General features: G+C 43.0%; 1 protein-coding gene across 5 annotated transcripts in view; it reads right to left on the bottom strand.

Annotated features, from left to right (window-relative positions):
• znf516 (zinc finger protein 516) overlaps window positions 1-15,443 on the bottom strand; it is a 135,267-nt gene that overhangs the window by 2,209 nt on the left and 117,615 nt on the right. The window lies entirely within an intron of this gene.

The raw sequence follows: 15,443 nt of genomic DNA, 5'->3' as shown, positions 1-15,443 counted from the left end.
TGGTCTATCCTAGCATTTCATCTACAACTCACCCACCTCCAAAACTAACTGAGATGACCCAACCCTAAATGATGATCTGAAGGATCGGTGAAAAGAAAGAGATTAGTTAAAACAAATGTAGGTCCCTTGCAGTCAGAAACGGGTGAGTTGATCATGGGGAACAAGGATATGGCGGACCAATTGAATAACTACTTTGGTTCCGTCTTCACTAAGGAAGACATAAATAATCTGCCGGAAATAGCAGGGGACCGCGGGTCAAAGGAGTTGGAGGAATTGAGTGAAATCCAGGTTAGCCGGGAAGTGGTGTTGGGTAAATTGAATGGATTAAAGGCCGATAAATCCCCAGGGCCAGATAGGCTGCATCCCAGAGTACTTAAGGAAGTAGCTCCAGAAATAGTGGATGCATTAGTAATAATCTTTCAAAACTCTTTAGATTCTGGAGTAGTTCCTGAGGATTGGCGGGTAGCAAACGTAACCCCACTTTTTAAGAAGGGAGGGAGAGAGAAAACGGGGAATTACAGACCAGTTAGTCTAACATCGGTAGTGGGGAAACTGCTAGAGTCAGTTATTAAAGATGGGATAGCAGCACATTTGGAAAGTGGTGAAATCATTGGACAAAGTCAGCATGGATTTACAAAAGGTAAATCATGTCTGACGAATCTTATAGAATTTTTCGAGGATGTAACTAGTAGTGTGGATAGGGGAGAACCAGTGGATGTGGTGTATCTGGACTTCCAGAAGGCTTTCGACAAGGTCCCACATAAGAGATTAGTTTACAAACTTAAAGCACACGGCATTGGGGGTTCAGTATTGATGTGGATAGAGAACTGGCTGGCAAACAGGAAGCAAAGAGTAGGAGTAAACGGGTCCTTTTCACAATGGCAGGCAGTGACTAGTGGGGTACCGCAAGGCTCAGTGCTGGGACCCTAGCTATTTACAATATATATTAATGATCTGGATGAGGGAATTGAAGGCAATATCTCCAAGTTTGCGGATGACACTAAGCTGGGGGGCAGTGTTAGCTGTGAGGGGGATGCTAGGAGACTGCAAGGTGACTTGGATAGGCTGGGTGAGTGGGCAAATGTTTGGCAGATGCAGTATAATGTGGATAAATGTGAGGTTATCCATTTTGGTGGCAAAAACAGGAAAGCAGACTATTATCTAAATGGTGGCCGACTAGGAAAAGGGGAGATGCAGCGAGACCTGGGTGTCATGGTACACCAGTCATTGAAAGTGGGCATGCAGGTGCAGCAGGCAGTGAAGAAAGCGAATGGTATGTTAGCTTTCATAGCAAAAGGATTTGAGTATAGGAGCAGGGAGGTTCTACTGCAGTTGTACAGGGTCTTGGTGAGACCACACCTGGAGTATTGCGTACAGTTTTGGTCTCCAAATCTGAGGAAGGACATTATTGCCATAGAGGGAGTGCAGAGAAGGTTCACCAGACTGATTCCTGGGATGTCAGGACTGTCTTATGAAGAAAGACTGGATAGACTTGGTTTATACTCTCTAGAATTTAGGAGATTGAGAGGGGATCTTATAGAAACTTACAAAATTCTTAAGGGGTTGGACAGGCTAGATGCAGGAAGATTGCTCCCGATGTTGGGGAAGTCCAGGACAAGGGGTCACAGCTTAAGGATAAGGGGGAAATCCTTTAAAACCGAGATGAGAAGAACTTTTTTCACACAGAGAGTGGTGAATCTCTGGAACTCTCTGCCACAGAGGGTAGTCGAGGCCAGTTCATTGGCTATATTTAAGAGGGAGTTAGATGTGGCCCTTGTGGCTAAGGGGATCAGAGGGTATGGAGAGAAGGCAGGTACGGGATACTGAGTTGGATGATCAGCCATGATCATATTGAATGGCGGTGCAGGCTCGAAGGGCCGAATGGCCTACTCCTGCACCTAATTTCTATGTTTCTATGTTTCTACACACAGAGGGTGGTGAATATCTGAACTGAGCTGCCACATGAGTTTGTGGCAGATACAATTACAACTGTTGAAAGGAGTTTGGACAGGTACTTGATTAGGAAAGGGGGGGATGTAGGCCTAATGCAGGCAAATGAGAAGAGTGAAGATAGTCATCATCGACGAGCTGGTCCGAACTGGCCCATTTGTGCTGTAGGTTGTTATAATTCTACCATAACCACGGGCCATGCAACATCTCCAACCAATCCCTCTCTGCATCCCCCAAAAGAAAGAAAATGTTTCTGAACATCCTCAATCCATCCTCCCAAGGAAGAATTTCCAGTTTCCCTGATCTCTCTCCTTATTCAAACCCCCACTCCCCAGCCCATGCATGGAAAGAGTGCCAGTATCTCCAAACATCTCCCATCCAGCCTTCCTCAGAGAAAGCGTGCCCTTATCTCCAACAGCTGCAACAAGCATGTTGGTAAGTCCTACATCTCTTAGCTACCACACTCAGAGGAGAAGGCCAACTGGGCATATGACCGAGCTCCCAAACTTCAACTCGGGAAGAGGGAGATAAGCAACACATAAAAGAATACAAATTAGAATGTTAACATGGTGGACCAAAGACATAGATGGCACACCAACTCTTGTATTCCTGGATGCACTAGAATCACGAGGCATTTCACATTTATTGTGCAAGGAGCAGGATTCTTCCTCAATCCTACTGGAGTGCATTGCCTCTCACTTAACCATCTTGAAATTCATTTGCCAACTTGTTGTTCTGCAGAAACTAATTTTGGTTTTCTTCTGACTCAGGGGAAGGTGTATGGATAGCTGAATGTGGCAATCGATGGTTTTGAATTGCTTTACAAATTGCCCTGGCATTGAATCTGCTATCTGACAATGGATCCTCTTATGGATATAGCACATGATGGAGATTCAATGGGGATATGCATTTGTACTGGGACATAGAAACATAGAAACATAGAAAATAGGGTGCAACTGCAGTAGAACCTCCCTGCTCCTATATTCAAATCCTTTTGCTATGAATGCTAACATACCATTCGCTTTCTTCACTGCCTGCTGCACCTGCAAGCCTACTTTCAATGACTGGTGTACCATGACACCCAGGTCTCGTTGCATCTTCCCTTTTCCTAATCGGCCACCATTCAGATAATGTGCTCCTTTAAATGTTTCATGTCTCTTGGGAATCTTTAGCCCATGATCATTCAAAGTGGACATTATGCACTGGGATGGTGCTGAGAGCCTAAAGTGCATGCCTCACACCACATAGATGTACCTCACAAGCTACTCCTTCTCCTGCCTGTGGAAGAGTCTACGGTTCTCATGTCAGTCACCCCACAGAATTGGAAAGTCACCCTCGATCCCAACCTGACACCGAAGAAGATTATTTTTGCTTGATGAGTGGCGGTCACTGTTATTTTCACAAACTAAAAGCCTCTGGAAAGGTTTGGACAAATTTGACATCCTTCTGATATAATGGAGTGTCTGCTGAGACAGAACATACTATCGCCTAGGATAAGCATATCTTGTATCTTCACAAAGTCTCTCTCTCTCTCTCTCTCTCTCTCTCTCACACACACACACTCTCCCTCTCCCCCTCTCACTCACTTCCGCTCTCCCTCTCCCCCTCTCTCTCCTCCCTCCCTCCTTCCGCCACCCCCCACCCCCTCCCGAGTTCATGACAATGTCACAAACATCCCAGGCCGCCTCTCTCCTGCCCCCAACCAAAGGAGTCAGTGGAGCCTTAACGTTGATAAAATGCAACTGTTAGCATTCTGCTGCTTTTAAACAGTTCTGCCCTAGCAGGAGCTAAAAATAGGCCATCCATAGGTGCAATCATTTTTGTAACAAAATTAAAATGGATTTTCTATTAGAGTGTAGAGTTAACAGGAATAAATTCAGAATTGAATTTGGCCGGTTCTAATTGAGGCTGTGTGTGAGCATTACACACAAAATGGTTGTCCATCCATCTTTGCAGTCCCAAATTTCAAATTCTTAAATTGCATTTAGATCCAAACAAGAAAACCTAGCACAGTGAGACCCGAGCACTCAGGAGTTATGTCATTGCTTTAAAGTAAAAATAAAATGAGTTAAAGCCACTGAAATCATAAATATTAGAAATAACAAGGGGTTCATTTGATTCCATAAAACAAAGGGCATTTTTTCCATTGACTGCATCGTATGTTCAACAGCAGGATTATCTTAAAGTGAAGTTAAGTGAAAGCTCCTCATTGTTAACATTGAATTTCCTGCAGTAAATCAGTAAATGTGTTTTTACATTTCTTTACACAGCTAAATCATTCACTGGAAGCACATATACAATTCCGAGGGGAGTCATTTATCATAAAGTCCAATTTAGCCAAAGGTCTTGGACTGCCAGTATCTTGGAACGTAAAACCCAATAGGGGACACTTTCTCCAAACTTTTTAAGACTAATTCAACTGCTATTTTTGAAATGGTTTCCATGCACTTAACTTATATTTTTGGTATATTTGCGCAGAACATCAGACTATAATTTATCACGGGAAATCCATGTACAGTAAACTCCCAATAATCTGACGCCTTTGCGATTTTGATAGTGTTGGATTGACAGAATATCCAGATTTAGATGTTAATCCTATTAATATCCCAACACACGTTTGGTGCACCTGATTTTAGATATTACTAGACAACCCATGGACCCGTTGGGTACCCGATGTGAAGCCAGAGATCCTCGAGACGTTCAGTTATTTCCAATTCGTCTCTTCATTCCTTCTGGGCGCGCCAACGCCGGGCCCGGCAACCCATCCCCAACTGTGCACGCGCGGATACCGGGCTCGGCAACCCTCCCCAACTGCGCAGGCGCGGCTGACAGGCCCCGCAAGTGGGACCGCATTGTATATGCGCGACTGCCACGGTGAAACATGTCCCATTCACAGAATAAAGTTTATTAAAGTTTATAAAGTGAATTGCTTTTTAATATATAACGACACTTGATACTGCACACCGCAGGTGAATGGTGAGTAAGGCACCCCTAAAATTGGTGCCCTATCGCTGTATTTCAGGAACATACATACGTACATACATACATACATACATACATACATACATACATACATACATACATACATACATACATACATACATACATACATACATACATACATACATACATACATACATACAAGATGAGACCTTAAGTTACGTATAGATAGATATGGTAAAATAAACTTTCTAGTGAACTAGGTGAGTTCAATGGAATTGGGAGAATGCGATCTACAGAGTTTTAAAGGAATGGAGAAAACAGGGCCCTATTGAGTTAAAAAGATTCATGAACCTCTGAGTGAAGAAATTCCCCTTCGTCTCAGTCCCAACTGTCTTACTCCATATACCAATAGTCTCTTCAAGGCTTCTAGACACTCTCATGCCCCTTCCCCACCCTGTGTTAAATGTAGTATTGGGGAAACATTCTTACGGCATGCAGTCTATCTAGTCCGGTCAGGATTTAGTAAATTTAATTCAGATCTCTTCCAATTAACAAAGAACACAGAACACTATAGCACAGGAAGAGGCCCTTCAGCCCATAATGTATGTGCCTAAATAAAACGAATCCTTTCTGCCTGCACACGATCTGTATCCTTCTATTCCCTGAATATTCATGTGCTTGCTTAAAATCTTCTTAAACACCATTACTGTATCTTTCCATCACCACCCCTGGCTGTGCCTTCCATGCACCCACTACTCTGTGTAAAAAAAAACATGCCTTGTACATCTCCTTTAAAGTTACCCCCTCTTACCTTAAAGCTTTGCACTCTTGTATTTGACATTTCCACTCGGTGCAAAAGATTTTGATTGTCTACTCAGATCTCCTATCAGCCTCCTATGCTTCAGAGAAAACAATCCTAGTTTGTCCAGCCTTTTATAGGTAATAATCTCTAATCCAGGCCACATCCATGTAAACCTCTTCTGCACCCTCTCCAGGCCCTCGCATCGTTCCTGTAACGGGGCAACTAGAACAGCACCAAATGCAGTCTTACTAAAGTTTTGTAATACTCACCACTCTACCTATTTGTATTGCCAATCACAGTGAGCAAGGGACATGGACCCCAAGATCCCTTTATCCAACAATGCTGTTAAGGCTCCTGCCATTAGCTGTATACTTTCCCCTTACATTCCACTGCCTAAAGTGCAACCTCACATTTACACAAATTCAATTCCATCCACCATTTCTCCACCCATATCTGTAACTGATCTATATCCTGCTGTATCCATTGGCAGCCATCCCCACTGTCTGCAACTCCACTGATAATTCTGGTGAATTGAGGCTTAGTTGACTCAATGTCTCCCTCTCACACAACAGTTCCGCCAGCACAGGAATTAGTCTGGTGAAGTTCTGCTACACTCCCTCAGTGCCATGTTTGTGCTTTCATTAGTTTAGGATGGAGACTGAAAATGGCATATAATAATCCAGGGATGGTCTCAGAGAGATCTTGTATATTTATAGCATATATATATATATAAATGTACATACTAAAAGCAGTTAACTACAAATACAATCACTTTTCATGACAGCAGGGCATTCCAGTAATGTACTTTTAAAGGGTGGTGAGAGGGGTTGTTATCCTGACAAGAAACACAAGACCCAAAATATGCACAGAAAGCTCCCAGATGCCTCTATATTAATGTTATAATGAGGTTGGTTGAGACAGAAATATTGGACTGGAAGCCAAGTGGATCTTTTCTGTTTTTTACCTCAGGAAGAATATAATAGGACTGGAGACAATCTAAAGGAGATTTGTCTGACTAAGTCCTGGAATAAGAGGTTTGTACTATCGAGAGTGGCTAAACAGATTGGGTCTGTATTTCTTGGAGATTAGAATGCACGGATATCTTATTGAAACATATAGGATGCCATGGGAGCATGACAGGGCAGATGCTAAGGTGTTTCCACTGAGAATATGTTGGACAGGCTAGATGCAGGAAGATTGTTCCCGATGTTGGGGAAGTCCAGAACAAGGGGTTACAGTTTAAGGATAAGAGGGAAGTCTTTTAGGACCGAGATGAGGAAATATTTTTCACACAGAGAGTGGTCAATCTGTGGAATTCTCTGCCACACAAGGTAGTTGAGGCCAGTTCATTGGCTATATTTAAGAGGGAGTTAGATGTGGCCCTTGTGGCTAAAGGGATCAGGGGGTATGGAGAGAAGGCAGGTACTGGATACTGAGTTGGATGATCAGCCATGATCATATTGAATGGCGGTGAAGGGCCGAATGGCCAACTCCTGCACCTATTTTCTATGTTTCTATGTTTCTAATATCAAATTAGGGATTTACCTCATTTAAAATGAAGGTGCATAGAGATTCTTCTGATCATTGTAGATCTTTGAACCTCTTGAGTTTCTGTTTCAGATACAGTAGTTGTGGAGGTTAGCTCATTTGAACTACAAAGGCAAGACTGATAATTTTTGAAAAATTGAAGAAACTCTGAGCTATTGGAATCTGGCATAGAGAAAGAGTCAAGAGTGTTTTATTGCCTTATGCATTGAAATGGAACAATGACATTCCACAGGTTAGTAAACATAATACTTAATAGATAATCTAATTAGCAAACATTGTAAAAGTTCAAAAATAAAAACCCAATAATGCAAATAAAAACAAAAAAAAAACAAAGTCCGTAGTGCAATTAAAGCAGTTCATCGTTTGGAGTTGGCTAGAGTTGATCCCTGGTGTAGATTAGCCTTGATCCTATTGGGAGATGAATGACCTATTCCTGCTCCTATTTTCTTGTTTTCTTATGCATTCTTTCCATAAATGCCATAATTATTGAACTGGAAAATCGCGGACCAATTTAAAATCTGCAACATCATACCAATGTTCTTTATAAACCTACATCAATCAATTATGCAAGCAGCTGAAAGTTCCAGGTAACTACACAATTCCCACGGATGCTGTTGGTGGAATTTTCCAAGAAGCTTGTGGGATTACTGGGAATTATGTTCAAGGCAGAGACATACATACAAATGGATGTCTAATATACAGCAGGGCATTAGGGGGAAATGGGTGGGAGAAAGAATACCTGTAATAAGGAATAATATTTCCTCCGCATCCCAGGGTACTTAAGGAAGTGGCTCTGGAAATCGTGGACGCATTGGTGATCATTTTCCAATGTTCTATAGCTTCAGGATCATTTCCTGTGTAGTGGAGAGTAGCTAATGTTATCCCACATTTTAAGAAAGGAGGGAAAGGGAAAATGGGAATTATAGACCAGTTTGCCTGACATCGGTGGTGGCGAAGATGCTGGAGTCAATTATAAAAGATGAAATAGCAGCACATTTGGATAGCAGTAACAGGATCGGTCCGAGTCAGCATGGATTTTTGAAGGGGAAAAACTGCGTGACTAATCTTCTGTGATTTTTTGAGGATGTAACTAGGAAAATGGACAAAGGAGAGCCAGTGGATGTAGTGCACCTGTACTTTCAGAAAGCCTTTGATAAGGCCCCACATAGGAGATTAGTGTGCAAAATTAGAGCACATGGTATTGGGGGTAGGGTACTGACATGGATAGAAAATTGGTTGGCAGACAGGAAACAAAGAGTAGTGATTAACGGGTCCTTTTCAGAATGGCAGGCAGTGACTAGTGGGGTACTGCAAGGCTCGATGCTGGGACCGCAGCTATTTACAATATACATTAATGATTTAGATGAAGGGATTAAAAGTAACATTAGCATATTTGCAGATGACACAAAGCTGGGTGGCAGTATGAACTGTGAGGAGGATGCTATGAGGATGCAGGGTGACTTTGACAAGTTGGGTGAGTGGGCAGATGCATGACATGCAGTTTAATGTGGATAAATGTGAGGTTATCCACTTTGGTAGCAAGAACAGGAAGGCAGATTATTATCTGAATGGTGCCAAGTTAGGAAAAGAGGAAGTACAACGAGATCTGGGTGTATTTGATCATCAGTCACTGAAAGTAAGCATGCAGGTAGAGCAGGTATTGAAGAAAGCTAATGGCATGTTGGCCTTCATAACAAGAGGAGTTGAGTATAGGGCAGTTGTACAGGGTCCTAGTGAGACCACATCTGGGGTATTGTGCGCAGTTTTGGTCTCCAAATTTGAGGAAGGATATTCTTGCTATTGAGGGAGTGCAGTGTAGGTTCATAAGGTTAATTCCTGGATGTCGGGACTGTCATATTTTGAAAGAATGGAGCGACTTGGCTTGTATACACTGGAATTTAGAAGGATGAGAGGGTATCTTATTGAAACATATAAGATTATTAAGGGATTGGACACACTAGAGCCAGGAAACATGCTCCCAATGTTGGGGGAGTTTAGAACCAGGGGCCACTTTAAGAATAAGGGGTAGGCCATTGGGAACGGAGATGAGGAAAAACTTTTTCACCAGAGTTGTGAATCTGTGGAATTCTCTGCCTCAGAAGGCAATGGAGGCCAATTTTCTGGATGCTTTCAAGAGAGAGTTAGATAGTGCTCTTAAAGATAGCGGAGTCAAGGGATATGGGGAGAAGGCAGTAACAGGGTACTGATTGTGGATGATCAGCCATAATCACAGTGAATGGCGGTGCTGGCTCGAAGGCCTACTCCTGCACCTATTGTCTAGTGTCTATTGTCTGTAAAGCCTGTAATGCAATTCTCTCAGCCACTGGTAACTTTACCAGCGGAAATGTTCTGGTTCCCATTTAAATCAAAACACCTTTTTGATAATAAAAGCAGAATTGCTGAAATACCCAACAAGTCTGGCAGGATTTGTGGAAATGGCAATTGTTTTTCTTAATTTTTCTTTCAATGAAATCACTCTTCACCGATGCTGTCTGACCTGACGAATATTTCCAGCATTTTACTTTTATTTCAGATTTGAGGCATCTGTGCTATATTTGCTTTTTGACTTTATTGATAATTCCAGGTGGATACACAGTTACCTCCATAGATACATGTTAAAATAGTTTTCATTGATAAGATGCAAGGCCGAAATGTGCTGACTATTCCTGATTGCCCCTGAAACTAGGAAGCAATTGGGAACCAATAAAAGTGGGTGTTCTGGAGTCACATACACTAGACCAGGTGAGGATGGCAAATTTAATTTCCCAGGACATAAGTATTTGCAACATACCAGTAACTTTATGGAGTTATACAGTACAGAACCAGGCCCATCATCTCATCATGTTAATGCTGACCATTAAGTATCCATTCAGCCGCTGAGGTAGGATTTACACACATTAGTTTAGTTTAGTTTAGAGATACAGCACGGAAACTGTCCCTTCGGCCCACCGAGTCCGCGCAGACCAGCGATCCCCGCACATTAGCACTATCTCACACACACAAAGGACAATTTACATTTACACCAAGCCAATTAACCTACATACGTGTACGTCATTGGAGTGTGGGAGGAAACCGAAGATCTTGGAGAAAACCCACGCAGTCACGGGGAGAACGTACAAACTCTGTACAGACAACACCCGTAGCCTCCCGTGCTGCAAGCGCTGTAAGGTTGCAACTCTACTGCTGCGCCACCGTGCCACCCTCATGTCTCCTGTCTCCAACACCTTTCCACCTTCCAGAAGTCACAAGTCAATTCTGACTCAATCAAAATGATAGCAGGCAGCCTTGGAAGCCTTACCCCACTACTCAAACCACATATCAAAAACGTTGGCGTGATATTTGACTCAGCATTGAATTTTGACAAACAAGTCAATGCCGTGGTAACAGCTAGCTTCTTCCAGCTTCAGATGATAGCCAAAATAAAACAAATCCTCCAGTTTGATGACCTCGAAAAGATCATCCACACATTTATCTCCTCCCGCCTAGATTACTGCAATTCCCTCTACACTGGCATCAGCCAATCTTCCCTGTCCCGCCTGCAACTGGTCCAAAACGCCGCAGCGAGACTCCTGACGGGCACCCGCAAAAGGGACCACATCACCCCGATCCTGGCCTCTCTCCACTGGCTCTCTGTGCGGTTCCATATACATTTCAAGATCCTACTTTATGTCTACAAAGCCTTTAATGGGTTTTCCCCCTCCTACATTAAAAGTCTGCTTACCCACCACTCCACCTCCAGGTCCCTCAGATTGGCCGACTTGGGGTTACTGAACATCCCGCGGTCTAGGCATAAGCTCAGGGGCGACCGCCCATTTGTGGTTGCAGCTCCTAGACTGTGGAACAGCATCCCCTCTTCCCATCAGAACTGCCCCCTCCATCGACTCCTTTAAGTCGAGACTTAAAACTCATCTCTACTCCCAAGCCTTTCTTGACGTCCTCTGAGCGAGGGCTACATGTATGTAGTGATGTTTGTATTTAATCTACGAACCAATGTTGTATAACGTTAGTACCTCCACCAATGTAAAGCACTTTGGCCAACGAGAGTTGTTTTTTAAATGTGCTATAGAAATAAAAATGACTTGACTTGACTTGACAGGTCGGAATTGCAATGGAATACTCTCAGCTTGCCTGGTTAAGTGATACTCCCAACAATACTCAAAGTTCAACCGCATGCAGCTCATGTAATTGGCACCCCATCCACCAGCCTAAACAGTCATTCCCTCCACCACCAGCACACAGTGGCTGCATTGTGAACCGTCTATAAAATGCATTGCAGTTACCCACTTTGGACCGTCTATCAGTGCCTCCATCCTCAACATCTACCACTGTAATGTTCAAGGGCAGTCAGTGCATGGGAATACCATGCCTTGCAACTAATATGCCCCTGTCCCACTTCGGAAACCTGAACGGAAACCTCTGGAGACTTTGCGCCCCACCCAAGGTTTCTGTGCGGTTCCCAGAGGTTGTAGGTGGTTGCTGGAGGTTGCAGGTAGTGGAAGCAGGTAGGGAGACTGATAAAATCCTCCGGGAACCTCTGGGAACCGCACAGAAACATTGGGTGGGGCGCAAAGTCCCCAGAGGTTTCCGTTCAGGTTTCCGAAGTGGGACAGGGGCATTACATGCAATCCTGGGAAATATATTGTCCCTTCATTGTGTCCAGGTCTAAATCCTAGAACCCCCTTCCCAACAGTGTGAGTATTTTGCTCCAGAAGGACTACAGTGATTAATGAAAGCACCTTACCATCACCTTCTCAAGCATTATCAACACAAGCCTTCATTGCAGAGCCCAGATCTCAAAAACAAATACATTTTTAAAATATCCTGGTCTCCAGATGACAGACCAGTAACTATTCCATGCAGTTCCTATGTGGGAAGGAGAAACCAATTATGACTTAAAAGCTCTGTACACTGACATTCACAAGATGAATACTTGTCTATAAGTACTTGAGGATTGCTAAAGGATTGTTGAACTGTAAGGGAATGCAGCAAAGTTAAAACAACTTCCATTATACTGCGCCAGATGCTTCTCAATTTGTGCCTTAAAAATAATGACTTTAATAATTGAAAACAAATAAAAGCTGATGAAAGGTCATCACCCTGAAATATTAACTCTGCTTCTCTTCTCCGTGACCTGCTGAGTATTGCCAGCATTTTCTGTTTTTATTTACAATTTTAATAATGCAGTGTAATGTGTTTTTAAAATTAAAATTTCAGGAAAAGGTAAAAACACATCTCCTACTCAGTAGAATTCTTTGTAAAGTATGTGCATTTGTGCTTTGGAATCATTTTGCAGGATATTACTGTGTGAAATTTATTACATGTATATTGAAATGGTTATTTTGTAAAAATGCTAATCCACTTAAACAGTCTGCTAAAACACTACAAAGCAAATTCTGATGAAATCGTTGAAGAGTTTGTCAGCTATTATTTAACAGCTTGAGTTCATTCCTTTACCGAGACAAATTTGAGTTCAGAAGATTAATGAGTTTCAACAACTAAGTTACAGAGATAGGTTGAATAAGTTAGGTCTTTATTCTCTGGAGCATAGAAGGTTAAGGGGGGACTTGATAGAGGTCTTGAAAATGATGAGAGGGATAGACAGAGTTGATGTGATCAAGCTTTTCCCTTTGAGAATAGGGAAGATTCAAACAAGAGGACATGACTTCAGAATTAAGGGACAGAAGTTTAGGGGTAACATGAGGGGGAACTTCTTTACTCAGAGAGTGGTAGCGGTGTGGAATGAGCTTCCAGTGGAAGTGGTGGCGGCAGGTTCGTTGGTATCATTTAAAAATAAATTGGATAGGCATATGGATGAGAAGGGAATGGAGGGTTATGGTATGAGTGCAGGCAGGTGGGACTAAGGGAAAAAAGTTGGTCGGCACGGACTTGTAGGGCCGAGATGGCCTGTTTCCGTGCTGTAATTGTTATATGGTTATATGGTTAGTGACTTACTGAAACAGCCGATTTCTGAGAGGGATCAGCAGAGTTAATACAGAGAGGTTGCATCCTTTGATTGGAGAGTGTAGGACTTCAGGGAATAAGGTGTTCGCCATTGAAGACTGAGATGTGATGACTTTCTTCACTCAGATGGTTGCAAATCTTTGGGTCTTTCTCCCCAGAAGCCTGTAGATAACTTACTCCTTTACAATGGGCCAGGAATGCTGAGGCCCCTGTACAAGAAGGGGCAGAGCCAGTTATACTTTTTGCGAAAGCTCCGCTCTTTCTATGTGCTGCAGATGTTCTACCAATCAGTGGTAGCCAGTGCCATCTTCTTGGGGCAGCATGGCAAAGGCCGTGGACACCAGCGGGATTAACAAACTCATCAGGAAGGCTAGCTCCGTCCTGGGGGTGGAGTTCGATTCATGGGAGGGGGTCTTGGAAGGGAGGATGCTTTTCCATCTGCAGAGCATCTTATAAATCTCATCTCATGGAGCTCACCCCTTCCATGGTACACACTAGTCAACCTGAGGAGCACCTTCAGCAACAGATTGGTCTCACCAAGATGCAGTACAGAACACCACAGGAGATACTTTTTCCCTGTGGCTATCAAACTGTACAACTCCTCCCCTTTCTGTCGTGGGGTAGACTGACCCCCCTCCCCAAATCTCTGTACATCCCCAATCCTTTCCAGTCCCCACTTTAATTTCATGTTTCATGTATCTTGTGTTTTATGACTGTTGGCAGATCAATTTCCCTCCTGGGATAAATAAAGTTCTATTGTATCGTATCGTATCGTAGCCATCAAGTTCACAGAAGCTCCTAACACAGCAGTTCCATCAGTCCCAATTTTTAATCTTATTTCCTTGTGACCCTGCAACTTATTCTGCAACTTATTCTCCGTCAGAGGCCCATGAATTCCCCTTTGATTCATTTTTTGCCCCTGATCTACGCTAATAAGTAACTTGCAGTAGCCAGTTAACCTACAGGCACATCTTTGGGATGTGGGTGAAAACCAAAGCTCTGGATGAAACCCATAAGGACTGCAGGAGTAACATGCAAACTCCGCACAGACAGAACCTGAGGTGAAAATTAAACCTGGATCTCTGGGGCTGTGAGACAACAGTGCCAGCTGCTGTCCCGTTGAGGACTGAGTGACTGGGATTTGGGAAAAATGGCGAGATATGGGAATTGGGCAAGAAAATGACAAAGAAACAGGATCAGCCATTATCTTACTAAATGAAGGAATAACTCCAAGTAGTTGTTTGTCTATTCTGCCTCTCGTAGAGTCACCGCATTATACAGCGCAGAAACAGGCCACTTGGTCCACCACATCTATACCAACTGTTGCACCTATCCCATATTTATCCTGTTCACCTGCATTCTATTGCATACACTCTATGCTTTATGGTTTTGTTTTAAATTCATCTTGTGCCTAATTTCCTGACAGAGTTAACCTTTCTGCCTTACACAGTCTATTGCTTCTTGATAAGCTGTCACTGCTGAGTAACAAGGCATGCGTTACAAAGGGTATGGTAGCATTGTATTTAAGTGTCTATGCTACATGCCTAGGGTAATGACCTCGTGACTCAAGTTCGATTCTCACCATGGGTGACTCAAATTCAGTCATGAATTAGGAATTAAAAAGCTTGCATCATTAATGGTGACCACAAAACAACCAGATTGTCTTTTTTTTTTGAGAAAAATAAGCATGTAGTAGGGAACATGTTAAACTTGCCTTTCTGCTTTTAAATCCATGTGATCCACCATTGACCAGAAGAGCTCTGTTCTAGTTCAACCCTATATTCCTTCCTGGTTTGTGGTTATCAGTAACAAGCCTGATAATTGTTTCCCCATCTCTAATTGAGATGTTGCACATTGTGAGTTACTCCTGAATGCTCCATGAAATGGCCCTGCAAGCCACTTGCAGGGCCATTTCATGGAGCATTCAGGAGTAACTCACAATGTGCTAGCTCTGAAACCATCCTGGTTGGGGGTAACTTGACCCGGGATCAGTCAAGCAGGATAGTGATGAGGAGAAATGTCCCCACCAAAATGGTAGTAAATCTTTGGAACTCCTCTTTAGCAAAGCTCACTCACTGAGTACATGGAAGGATGTTACTGGGAAGTGAGGAATATAGGGTGAATGCAGGAGAGTGGCAATGGAATTAAAGATCAAACATTGTCTCCTGTATGGTGGATGAGGGTCTTTATGGCCTACTTCTGCCTCGACTTTGTATGTCCTTACTGTTTTGTGGTTATT

The sequence above is a fragment of the Amblyraja radiata genome, chromosome 4, assembly GCF_010909765.2.
Source record: "Amblyraja radiata isolate CabotCenter1 chromosome 4, sAmbRad1.1.pri, whole genome shotgun sequence".
NCBI classification, from domain to species: Eukaryota; Metazoa; Chordata; class Chondrichthyes; order Rajiformes; family Rajidae; genus Amblyraja; species Amblyraja radiata.
The sequence above is the reverse complement of the archived record's forward strand: the minus strand, read 5'-3'. Positions and strand labels throughout refer to the sequence as shown.